Source organism: Physella acuta, unplaced genomic scaffold (genome assembly GCF_028476545.2).
Source record: "Physella acuta isolate Inbredline_101_S28 unplaced genomic scaffold, ASM2847654v3 ptg001222l, whole genome shotgun sequence".
In the NCBI taxonomy this organism is placed as follows: Eukaryota; Metazoa; Mollusca; class Gastropoda; family Physidae; genus Physella; species Physella acuta.
This window is the reverse complement of record NW_026732739.1, coordinates 2,501-3,639: the sequence shown is the minus strand read 5'-3', so window position 1 is coordinate 3,639 and position 1,139 is coordinate 2,501.

Below are 1,139 nucleotides of genomic sequence, written 5' to 3'. Positions count from 1 at the left end.
CTGAAAAATGGATTAGTTCAACAAAGATAAAAATTAACATCACATGTTGAAAATTTCAAAATTGAAAAACTCCATTTACATACAACTGTAGGTAAGATACAGTGATACAAAGCTTATAAAAAATGAAAAAAAAAAAGACTGTTTGGAATAACAAATTACTTTGTTTTAATCTAACACAACAAAATATATACATATATGTATGTATAAATATACTCATCTACTAGTATAAATGTGTGTGTAAATATATTTATGTATGCTTAAGGGGATATGCGTGGCAAAAAATCACATTTCTTGATTTTCGTCATGATGGGTTTCTTGCAATTTTTTATACTTTGTCTATTTTTGTATTAAGAATATAATAACTTTAAAGAGAAATTTTTTTTTAGATGTTTAAATTACCATTTTTATGACTCAATTAAAAATAATTTTTCCCAATCTCCATGAAAAGTTTTACATCCGTCATCATATTGTATTTGCATCATTGGAAAGCTGGATTTCTCCTTTATTTGATAATCTTAATTTCCATCATCTCGGAAACACCCAAAGCTTACAATCGGCTTTGCAGTTTACACAAATATGGTATTTTTGTGACCTACTTTTCGTTACTTTTGGCTGTTTTTCTCAGTTCAAAGGTTTTTAACACTATAAAGCCTACTACTTTTTTATTTATTAAACAATCGCCACCATATTTTCAGTAATTGTTCTTCATGCAAAAATACAATTTTTATCCCAAGGGAATTGTGATGGCTTTCATAGAAAAAAAGTGGTTAATTAACAAGCAAATTTTGAAACTTCTGTACACTAAAAATGGTATGATTTTTTAGACTGTAAAATTCTTACTAGTAGCTATTTCAAAAAGTTTTCGTGATAAAAGTTTTAATATATACTGAAATATAAGCAATTTAAATTTGATTGTTATAGGTGCATAAATAAAAAGGCCTTTGCATTTTTAAAAGTACCAAAAAATTCAAAATAGCGGAGGCTTTTTTTTGGTTTCTATGACAACCAAAATTGTTTTCGACCCTTTTTTTGCTGTTTAATACTTACCTTCACGTGATAAAAGTATTCAAAAGGCTTTAGATATTAAATTGTAAATAATAGGAAAAAATGCGCATATCCCCTTAAATGTATAGAATCAG